Here is an 11,810-nt window from a genome sequence, read left to right on the forward strand (position 1 = left end):
GGTAACTGATCAGGCTCAGTGGCTGATCTCATGGTGTTTCCAGGCTGGCTAACATCCTAGGCACCCAAAGCTGGGTGCATATGTGTTCATTCATTCTCTCAATCACTCATTTATTTACCAATAGTGCCTGAGAACCTGCCATGTTCCAGGTCATGGGAAAGGGCACCTCGTATGTCCTGTGTACTCCTGGTTTTGGTAATACACATTGCTGGATACATGGAATGAACCTTCTATTAAAAACAACTAAAAATCTGGACAAAATAATAAAAATCCTTCTTAAAGGTAAGATGAACTTTCAAGGAATTGGATAATATAAAAGGCAAAACCTGCAGTCAAGGCAAGACCCTGAAAAGTAAGGGGGAGAAGCAGAAGGTGTCTGCCCAGAGGTCATTTACTGAACCCTGTGGAACAGAGCTTTGGTTTTCCTGGTATCCTGTGGCTAAGAGAAGAACTCAGAAAACCCAGGGTCTCCCCAAGGTGTGGAGTCTAGTAGGAGTTTTTCCTACCAAATAGCTAAGACTTCCAAGGGTTCACTCTCAGGTTTAGGACTAAGAGAAAATGCCAAAGGCCTCTCCTTATACAGACTGCAAGAAAACTTGATTATCATAAAACCAAGCACCAAGTGGAGAATGGAAAATATAACTACTGAGAATTTGGAAGCATTGGCCATCCCTTGCACAAGCTGAATTCACACCATCTGGGTGGTCCAAAACTCCCACAAGTCAAGAGTTTAGAATGGTTGCTGCCAGGTGGTACCTCCAGTGGCCTGCAGAAGAAAAAGCAAATATTCTTTGGGAAATCACTCAGAAATCCTACTTCTCTTACATTTCTATAGGTAGAAATCCAAAGGAAATGAGCCACCCATGGTACAAAAAGCACACACACACAACACACAAACATAAAATAAAGCAAGGCATCATGAGTGTATAACAACAGAAAGAACTGGTTGCACAATAGACCAGCAAGGGCTTCAGGTAGTAGACTTACCAAATAAATTATAAAATAATTCTACATGCTAGTTTTAAAGAAATAAAAAATAAATTTGTAAATATGTGCAGGGAATGCAAAATATTAAAGAATAACTAAGCAGACTTGGAAAAAGAACTTACAGAATCTGGCAAGTGCAAGGTCCTGGGTTTGATCCCCAGTACTGCAAAGAAAGAAAGAAAGAAAGAAAAATGAAAAAGAAAAAACTTATATAAATGAAAAATATTATAACCAAAATTAAATCCTGGGTAGCATACTTAACTACAAATTAGACACAGCTAAAGAGAGAATAGATGAATCAGAAGATAATTAGAAATACATTGTTCAAAAGTGAGCAGAAAAAGGCAAGAAGATAGGAAAATCAAAAGTCAAAAAAATAAAGGATACAAGAAGCTCTAATAAATGTCTAGTTATAATTCAAGTAGGAAAAGTACAAGAGAATGACACAGAAACCATATTTTTAAAACTAACTGAAAACTATAGTCCTAATAAACATCAAATCACAAATTTGAAAGCCCACTGAATTCAAACAGATTAAATGAAAAGAAATCCACACCTAGTCCCATCATAGTAAAACAAAGCAAATTCAAAGTCAATGAGACAATTCTTAAAGCAGCCAAAAAGAAAAAATTTTAAAAGGAGAATCACAAGGATAACAGCTGATTCTCATCAGCAGACATGGAAACTGGAAGAAAATGGAATAGATTTTCAACATACTGAGAGAATAAATAAATGTCACCCCCAAATTCCATTTCCAGAGAAGATACTTGAAAGAACAAGGGTATGAAAAAAGGAAATTTTCAGATTTGCAAAGATTCATTGTTTGTCATTATTAGATTTCATAGAAAAAATTTTCCTGAGCAAAGGAAAAAGAATTTCAGAAAGTCTTCAGGTGGAATAAGAAACAAAGTGGCATTTGTATCTGATCAACTATTTATTCCATTAAATTATATAAAAATTATTATAGGTTGTTATCCAAAGTAGGGTTTGATGCCACAAAAGAGTGAGGATAACATATGAATCATTGCAAGATAATATATAGTTTTTAAAATATAGTAGATATGATCCAAAAATGGTAAATGTTTCACTTTTTAAAAACTTATTACAAGCCGAGCATGGTGGTGCACACCTGTTAATCCCGGAACACAGGAGGCTGAGGCAGGAGAATAGCTGTAAGTTCAAGGTCACCCTGGGCTACATAGTGAGTTCAAGATCAGCCTGAACCACATAACAAGACCTGTCTCAAAAAAATAAAAACAAAAAGACTTATTACAATGAAAGTACTCCTCTTACCTTCAAACACACTTATCCCATCGTTGTTGCCCCTTTCTGATGCAGTTCTGGAAGTCCTCTTTCATGAGCACCTTTAGATGCTCTGTCATGGCTGCATCAATGTCTTGAATTGATTTGAAATGTTTCCCTTTCACAGTTATTTTGACTTTGGGGAAGAGCCAGAAGCCACACAGTGTCTGATCTGATGAATAATGTAGATGAAGACACATCATAATGTTTTTATGAGCCTGCCTCTCTGTTGAATGGCACTGGCACTCAGTAGTAGGATTCATATTTTTTATTACACCTTGTAAAGACAGTAACAAAAGAAGACCTCCAGAACTGCTTCAGAATAGGGGAAGAATGATAATGTAAGTGTGGTCAATGTGAGGGGGAGTATTTTGAGGGGGATTCATGGCAATGTCTCTTTTATTGTGATAAATTTTTTTAAAACTTAAATACTCACTGTATATTTTGAGCATCTTTTGTGGAATTCAGAAGCATGGCTAAGGGATTTTCACTTTTGCTCTTGAGCCATAAAACTAGTATAGATGGGCTGGGGATTTAGCTCAGTGGCACCACACCTGCCTCACAAGCGCAAGGTCCTGAGTTTGATCCCCAGTACCGCAAAAAAAACCCAAAATAAAACTAGTATAGAATTTGCTCCACAAGCAATTCCAAACAAAAATACAAAAAAAAAACAATTGTTTTCAGACATTTGATGACAGATAGTTCAGGACATTGAGCTCTAACCAAAGGGAAACAAATACTATGACCTTGTGACTGTCCCAGCTAACTCTTCAGACTGTAGTTCAGGGCAAGGTAATGCAAATAGGGCCCAGTGGTCTCACTGAGTTGAGTAGATAATATTAAAGGTGCGAGAAATCAGTGTAGCTAAAATGGATGACATCTCTAGTGAAAAAAGGAAGATTCACAGAGACAAATTCAGTGAGATGTAGAGTCTTTTTGAATGTTTAGCCAAGTACTGATCTACACATGCATAAGGTAAAATTCTGCAGGATTGGGGGGGAAAGTCCATTGGAAAGTAGTAGGCTAAGCAATTTCAGGATCCTGCAAAGAGAAAAAAAATCGTTCATATTCCCAGCATTCAGAGTAGCAATACCTCATGATACATAAGACATTGGACATAGCCCTTAGAAGGGTCACAATTTAGTAATGACACTAAATTAGTTCTACTTTGGACTCACCATAACAAAGCTTAAATCTATGCCTTGAAAAGATCAGAAGAATTCTGAGTAAATTAAATTTGTGCCAGAACAAGGTTCAACACTCCATAAACATAATCCAGCATTCAACAGCCTAAAATGCATAATACCCATATGTCAGTTTACTGCCTCTTACCTCTAAATGTAAGCCTTGTGAGACTAGAGCTGGATTCTATAAACATATCTCCTTTGTCATTTAGTGCTGTGTTAAATATTGTCTTTAAAGGGCACCAGGGAGGAAGAGGCTATCACTGCAAAGCATTGCCAAGGCAAAAGCCTCTCTCCCTGGTTCCTGTACAGTTTACCCCCACAGTCATCAGTGGTGTTTGGAAGACCTACTGGCACTCATTCTTCAACAACCCAACAGGTCACTTCCTGCAGAGCAGCCCTGACCCACTGCTCACCACCACTCCTCCAAGTTTATTAACAACTTAATAAGCAGATTCTACAGACCAACTAGGGCTCATCATCATCCTCTAGGGGATTTTTCAGCCCCCTATCCAAAATTCTCCTGCAATGGAAGGCTGAAAGTTCTCTTAGCATCCATACCTTCTCTAGGAAGTTCTGAATCTAAGCCGTGGGGGAAAAATTTGGGAAGGGATCCTGTTCCTAGTTTTAATTCCTTCCTGTTCACTCTCCCCTCAGCCCTAGAGAAAGTAGAGCATCCTGCATTTATTATTCCCATATTCCTTGGTCCTCTTTTACTCTTTCAGTATCTAACCACATTTCTAATTAAGAATTCTCTGTATTAGCCAGGTATGGTGGCCCACACCTGTTATCCCAGCATGTGGGAAGCTGAGGCAAGAGGGTCACTGTAAGTTCAAGGCCAGCCTGGGCTACTTACTAAGACCCTGCCTCAAAAAAAAAGAATTTTTTGTATTAAACTCTCCTTGTCTAAATTACTAATGTGGTTTCTTTTCTTTTTCTTTTTTGCCTAGTCTTTGACTGACACATCCACCATCCAATCCAAAGTTACCAGCCATATATATATATATATATATAGAGAGAGAGAGAGAGAGAGAAAGAGAGAGAGAGAGAGAGAGAGAGAGAGACTCACAACCAGGAGAAAGAAAAGTTAATACAAATAACTATAAATGACAAAGATGATAGAATTAGTCATCAAGGACTTTAAGCTTACAGACATTGTAAATACTCAAAGATGTAAAGGAGAAGATGAACACAATGATGATGACATGAGAAATGTAAAATAAAAAGACCCAAGGTCCATATCATAATTAAAATAAAAACTAAAATTAAAAAAACACTGAGTAAGGTTAAGAGCAGATTAGACATTGCAGAAGAACCAGACAACTTGAAAAGAAACACAGTATAAAGAATCCAAGTTTATCACAGAGAAAGAGAAAAAAAAGCTGGAAAGAAATGAATAGAGCATCATCCACCTTTGGGACAAGGTCAGGACTGCTGACATATGTGTAGTTCCAGTGGAGGATGGGAGCAGAGACAAAAAAAAATATTTTAAGAGAAAAAATAATTGAGTTTTCTAAATTTGATAAAATTTATAAGCTCATAAATACAAAAGTTCACTGAATCCAAACAGGATAGAGATAAAGAAAAGCACATCATTATCAAATTTTCTAAAAACAAGTGATAAAGAGAAAATCTTGAGCAGCCAGGGGAAAAATATACTATGTATAAAGAGAAAAAGATAAGTATTATGGTAGACATTTCATCAAAAACAACGTAAGTCAGAAGACAGTGAAGCAAAAAATCATTTCAATGGTAAAAGAAAAACTCTTGGCTTGGAACTCTTAATCCAGTGAAAACATCTTTCAAAAATGAAAGCAAAAACTAAAGATTTTCAGACAAACAAAATCATCACTCTAAGAAATTTTAAATAAAGTCCTTCATCCAGAAGGAAAGTGACACCAGGTGGAAATCAGGATCCACACAGAGGAATGAAGAGTGCTCGACAATGAGAAGACACAGCCCACTGACACAGGCAACGTGATGGTCTCAAGAGTCTTCTCAGTGGGTAAAACCAAGCATAAGAGTCTCCATCTTATATGATTGCATTTATACGAAATCCTGGAAATGGAGAAACCAAAATGACAGGAAGTGGTCCAGTGATTACCAACAGCTAGGGATGAGGAAAAGAGATGTCTACAAAGGGACACAGGAGAATTTGGGAAGTGGACAGAGATATTCTCTGTCTTGATTGTGGAAGTGATTTGTAATGTTGCATTTGTCAAAACTGATCAAACAGTATTCTTAAAATGAGTGAATTTTATCATGGGCAAATAAGTTGATTATTTTAAAATGAATAAAAGCCCAGATATAATGCATTTGTCTTCAAAATATACTACAGCAATATAGAAGTTTAAAAGAAGGTGAATGGAATTAAAGTGTATTAAGGTATTAAGTGTACATTTCAAGGGAAAGATAAATATATTGATTAACTTTAGGCTTGGATAAACTGAGAACTTATAATTTCTGAAGTTCCCACTTAAGGAATAGAAAAAGATTTATAATTTTTGAATTAGTGGATGTAAGAAAAATAATAGAAAAGACATACTGGATCACAAAGAGAGGTAAAAAGCACTTAATGGGTAAGATAATAGGAAGTGTAAAACAAGATGGTAGCTGTAAATTCAAATACATCAGAAATTGCAAGACATGTAGGTGGACTGAAAAAGTGGAATAAAAATCACACAAATTTTAATCCAACAAGGCTGGTGTTGCCATATTGACATTAAACAAAACTGACTTTAAGGCAAAGACATACTATGGTGTGTTAGTCAGTTTTCTGTCACTATAACAAATTTGAGATAATCAGTTTATAAAGAGGAAAGGTTCACTGTGGCTCATAGTTTCAAACTAAAGTCCATGATCAGTTGGCCCCATAGCGCTGGTGACACATTATTGCAGGACTGTGTAGTGGAGCAAGATGTCTCATCTTGTGGCCAGAGAATGAAAAGAAAGAAAGGAAAAGATGGGTGCCCCAGAGTCCCCTCAAGGGCGTGCCCCAATAACCTACAGACCTTCCACTCAGTCTTATATCTAAAAGTTTCCACCGCCTCCTATTAACACCAACCTGGAGAAAAATCCTCCAATACATGGGCTTCTGGGTGACACTTAAAAACTATAGCATATGGTAAGTAGGAACACTTCATAATGTAAAAGATTCTATTCACAAGAAATGTATAACAGCTTTAGATTTGTGCACACCTAAAAATACAGCCTCAAAATTATGAAGTGAAAAATGACAGAACTACATGGGGAAATAGAGAAATCCACAATCATAGTGTGAAATTTTTAACACACTTTCTCAGTAATCAAAGGACTAAATGATTTTTTGTTTTAGTTTGTTTTGTGTTTTGTTTGAGGTACTGGGGATGGAGCCCAGGGGTGCTCTACCACAGCTACATCCCCAGCACTTTTTATTTTTTATTTTGAGAATGTCTCACTAAGTTGATCAAGCTGGTCTAGCCTTAGTCTCTAGAGTAACTGAGATTATAGCCATGCACCACCATGCCTGTTGGATTTAATTTTTTTTTAAGACAGGAGAAATATTTGGTCAATACATTTAACCTGACTGGATGCTTACATGTAGCCTGCTATACCCAATTACTGCAGAAGATACAATCTTTTCACTCCTTGTCCCCAGACTACAAGTTGAGACATTGAGGCTCTGGGAAGATTACTGATTTATCCAGCAAGAGGCCATCAAACAAGATCTCCTGTCACCTAAATCACTGATTTTCCATTCTCCTTGGACAGGTTCTAAATGCCTCCCACATGCAACTCTTTAGACAAAGGCTCCAGTCTCCAAAGTCACGCCCAGCTCCCCACAGCCAACCCAAGGCCAGGGTGACCGAAGGCTGAGGTGTGACCTAGGAAGGAAGGAAGCTGGAAACAGTGCAGGAGGAAGGCATGGTGGCCTCTGGACAGCTGCAGTGTGCCACAGAAGCACCAGCAGGTGGGTGTAGTCAGCTAGTTGTGCCCCGACCCAGTCCAGAAAGCCAGAAGAGCCAAGCTTAATTCAACTTTGAACCTCCCATTACTGGCCATAGAGGAAGGATAATACAGGTGCTGGGCCCCTTACTAAAAATGGGGGTTATTTTTTGGTACCAGGGATCAAACTCAGGTCCTTGTACTTACAGAACAGGCGGCAGAGCCACTGAGCTAAATCCCCAGCCCTAAAAATGGTTCTTTGTGAATGGAGAAGCAGCAGAGATAAGTGTGTCAAGGGGGCAGGAAGGTCAAGTCTGTTTGACCTGGCAGCAAGCTAAATAGCTGATGTGGGGTCACCCCAGAGGCCTTTTCTGCAGGAAGTTACAGAAGCATGGGTCTGTGGCCAGAGGAAAACAGGTTAACTCAGCCCACTCCTACCCTGAGGATCGCTTCCCCCAGAGTGCCTGGAGCCCAGCTTGTCCCTGTACTTAGCGATCATTCTGTGGACATTTCTGACTGAACCTGCATGTCTCCCCATAGCTGGCCTCAGCTCTAGCCTTCACAAACAAGGGGACAGCACTGACTGCTGTGGCAATTGATTCAGGTGTAACGCTGTGCATGGGCAGCAGTTCAAATTAGAAGAACTCACCCCCAAAAGTACACATTCAACAAATGTTCAGAGAGCAGTTGTCATATTCCAGGCACTGTGGGTAGAGTGGTGGTGATGCTGATGGCGGAGGCAGTCGTGCTTAGCGGTGGTGGAACACCCACTGCATGCCAGATGCCTTTCAGTGCACTTGAATCTTCACCTGACCTTACACAGTCCTCTTAGAGGACCTGAGAGGCAGGGCTTAGAGCAATTAGTCTGTACAGATGAGGACATGAAAGCTTACAAAGGGTAAGTGACATGGCCAAGGTCACCCAGCAAGTAGAGGCAGAGATGGGACAGGAGCGTAGAACCAAGCTATTTATCATGGTGGTTCCCAAGATAGATGTGACCCGATTCAATCACAAGTCAGCAGCAGATGGCAACTCCAAGAAGCAGGAAATGCAATCAGGGGTGGGCAAGATGCCACCCTTGGAGCACTGTGAAGCCTTGGGAATTCCCCAGTGTCCCCAGAAGGCTGACTGCAAGCTCCCAGGCCTGCCAGACCCCGAATTGGGAGTGAATCTCCCAGCTACACGTGTCCACAGACACAAAAGCCACCATGGGGACCACACAGCTGATGACTGCAGCTGGACTCCCCAGTGGGCCCCAGCCTGCCATTCACCTGTGAGGACTTGTTCCAGCCCTCAGAAGCTCGCTTACGGGAGCATGAAGGTATTTCCCCCACAGCTACTCCTTGCCAAGTAGGAAAGGCCTTCCCACTGGGAGAGATCCTGCCCCAGCAAGCTGTGTTCCTGCAGACGAGATGAGCAGGAAGGCCCGGTTTGCTCCGGACAATGCCCTCCACGATGGAAGGAAGTGGGCCCCAAGAGCTCTCCGGATCCCAGAGAAGTGGGGCTGCGAGGCCACGGGCTGCTGCTGGCAAGGAGAGGAACAGGGTGAGCAGGTGGGAACACACAAACAGAGGAAGTCTGTGATGCAAAGAAAAGACAGGACACGGCCTCGGAGCATGGCTGAGAGCAGCCCAGTGTCTGGGGACAAGACCAGGAAGTCCCTCCTTCACTCCTGTCTACATGACGCTGTGGCCTGCGTTCCCCAGCTAGAAAGAGGGGCCTCCAGGGCAGCAGGAAGCAGCACAGGAGAGGATGACCAACAGAAGGGACATATGCTTTATAAGCTGTAAGACTCAGGCACATGTTTCTTCCCCGACATTCTCCTGCAGAGTGTCAGCCTTGCAGACTGTGACAAGTGGCAAGGCAAGTGACCAACGCCTCATGACAAAGAAACAGGAGCACCAGTGTTGGCATGTGAGCTAGACCTCAGAGGACGGTGTGTGTTCTTGGAACAAGACTCAGGCCAGCTTCCTGTAACATACATACCAGAAAGCCTGCAAGGGCCTTAGCTGCTTCAGTCTCCTCCAGGTGTGTCAGAGGCCCTGCTGCTGCCCATGGAGGCCAGGACAAGTGAGACCTTCCATCCGATGCGGACACTTGCTTTCTTGTTCTTGCACACAGTCAACCAATGTTGATTGGACACCCATCCTGTGCCAGGTCCTGTCATAAAAAGTGTGATTACACTGTGGTAAACACAATAAAGGTGGTCCGCACAGCATCAGAAGGGCCCATAAAAGGGATATATAAGACATATAATCAGCTATGGAAGAGCCTATTATTAGGGTAGCTGAACTAATCTGGGAAAACCAAGGAAGTGTTGATAATGAGACTGAGATTCAAAGACTCGATTTATTAACTAAAGAGGGGAATAGGAACAACCCAGGGACAAGGAACCCTCTGTAAAAAGACCTGCTGCAAGACAGAAAATGGTGTGTGTAGGCGAGACTCTGCTGTGTAAGAAGTTACTGCAAAATTTCATGGCTTAAAACAAATGGGTTTTTTTTGGTACTGGGGATCCAACACAGGGCCTCACACATGGTAGGCAAGTGCTCTATCACTTAGCTGCACTCCCAGAACTTTTTATTTTATTTGTTTTGCTTTACTTTTGAGACACTAAGTTGTCCAGGCTGGCCTTGAACTTGGGATCCTCCTGCCTCAGTCTCCCATGTAGCTGAGATTATAGATGAGTGCCACCACACTCAGCAACAGCCATGTTTTTAACCACCATGTTGAAGGTCAGAAATTTGGTTGGGCTTAACCAGGCTGGTGGCCAACCATTGGCTGGGGCTCCTTGGTTCTTTATTAGCAAGCTACCCTGGGCTTCCTCCATATGGAGTTGGAAGCTTCCAAGGGGCTGTGTGTTTCACACCCTTTACTTGCTCTTAATCCACTGACCCTAAAGCAAGAGTCACAGTCAGTGAGAGGCTAAGCCCACAGTCAGTGAGAGGACCCAGCCTGTGGTGTGTGTCTTAGTTACTTCCCTCATTGCTGGGATGAAATACTCAACACCTGCATCTTAAGGAAAGAAAGATTTGTTCTGGCTAATAGTATGTAGAGGTTTCATAGTCAGCTGGCTCCAAAGCAGGGCAGCATGGAGTAAGAGAGCTGCTCCAAGCATGGTGGACAGGAAGCAGAGAGCATGAAGGGAGGAACCAGGAAGGGAGATAGACCTTCCCAAGTCACGACCTCACTGGTCCACCTCTTCCAACCAGGCCACACCTCCTAACATCACATCTAGCCATAATGTCCCCATAACCCAATCACCTTTGAGCACATGAGGCTTTGGGGGAACATTCAGATAGAAACCATAACAGTATCCTCACAGGGAGGCAGGAGCAAACTGAGGGCCGTCACTGCAAAAATCTGTCCTGGTGTAATGAAGGAACCACTTGACTTCTCTAAGCCCCAAGACAGAAACACATAGAATGAGACCTTGTGGCCTAGGGAACAAGCCTGTGGCTCCTTCTAGTAGCCTTGTGATTTCCAAGACCACTCCCTTGGATTGCCCATGCTGTGGTCATCATTTTGCCTGCTTGCCTCTACTAGACTGTTCCTTGAAGTCCCCATGACCCCAGCATCTGCCCAGAAAGAGTCAGAAATCCTTGAATGAATAAACTAATAAATGGATGAGTCTATCACCATGCAGAGATTTCTTCTGAAAGCCCCTGCCAGCCTTATAAAAGTCTTCTGCAGTTGAGAGAAAAGGTTCTTTCCACCTAGGCCATCATCGCCATTGTCTCCCAGTTCCAACATGAAGCCACCTATACTGAGGAGAGAGATCTGTGGCTCGGGACAATCCAAGCAGGGTGGTTAGAAAATGAAGAGAGGGAAGTACCTGAAGAGACAAGTGCCACATCATTCAGTATATCAGGAACAGGAGCAGCCAACTGTAGCCTCTGCTAGAGCAGATGTTCCTCAGGCAATAGAACAGCTGGCCAGGGGCACTGGGTGAACCCTTCATGGACACAGATGCCATGAAACCAACTGATTGGATGCCTTCCTCACCACAGGCTGGAAAAGCAACTCCCATGAGCCAGGGGTGGAGAAAAGCTTCTGTCTCCCTTTTGCATAAGAGAAACTGGAATCTCAGAGATGTCAGCTTTGGCCTCATCAGCCACCATAGCAGTCATGGCCACACAGATAAAAGACTACATTCCCCCAGACGCCCTTGCAGTTAAGTGTGGCCATGTGACCAGGTTTTAGCCAATAAAACACGAGTAGAAGTGAAGTCTATAACTTTGGAGTTGTGTTTACATGTGGCAGGATACTGCCTTTCCAACTTCTCTCCTTTCCATTGTCTTCAACCTATCTTGGGCCATATATCCAAGGACACCTTAGGAAGATGGAGCAGCAACAACATGGAAAACAACCAGGGCTCCTGATGTCTGGGAGCCACCATAACACACCTGAACA

This window comes from Heterocephalus glaber, unplaced genomic scaffold, assembly GCF_053883595.1.
Source record: "Heterocephalus glaber isolate CG9 unplaced genomic scaffold, H.glaber_assembly_v1.0 deba00000594, whole genome shotgun sequence".
Lineage (NCBI taxonomy): Eukaryota > Metazoa > Chordata > Mammalia > Rodentia > Bathyergidae > Heterocephalus > Heterocephalus glaber.